This window comes from Mandrillus leucophaeus, unplaced genomic scaffold (assembly GCF_000951045.1).
Source record: "Mandrillus leucophaeus isolate KB7577 unplaced genomic scaffold, Mleu.le_1.0 Scaffold2336, whole genome shotgun sequence".
Lineage (NCBI taxonomy): Eukaryota > Metazoa > Chordata > Mammalia > Primates > Cercopithecidae > Mandrillus > Mandrillus leucophaeus.
In genome coordinates this window covers 2,632-2,932 of record NW_012102406.1, presented here as the reverse complement: position 1 = coordinate 2,932, position 301 = coordinate 2,632, and positions in this window count along the sequence as shown.

The following is a 301-nucleotide window of genomic DNA, read 5'->3' as shown; positions in this document are numbered from 1 at the left end:
GGGGCCGGCCTGAGGAAGTTCGGGGGATGCAGAGGCGCCAAAAGGCACAGGCTGGGCCTGGAAAGGCCGTTCCCCGTGACGAATGAGCCGGGCCTAACGAGGCCAATGGGAGGCAGGATCAGGGCCCGGTGGAGCTGCAGAAAGGCAGGAAGAGCTGTGGCCTGGGGAGGCTGCAGTCAGGCGAGAGCTGGGCCTGGAGTGTCCGCTGGGAGGCAGAGGCTGGGCCTGTGCAGGCCTTCGGGAGGCAGGAGGCTGGGCCTGGTGAGGCCAACTGGAGGTCAAGTCCTGGGCCTGAGGAGGC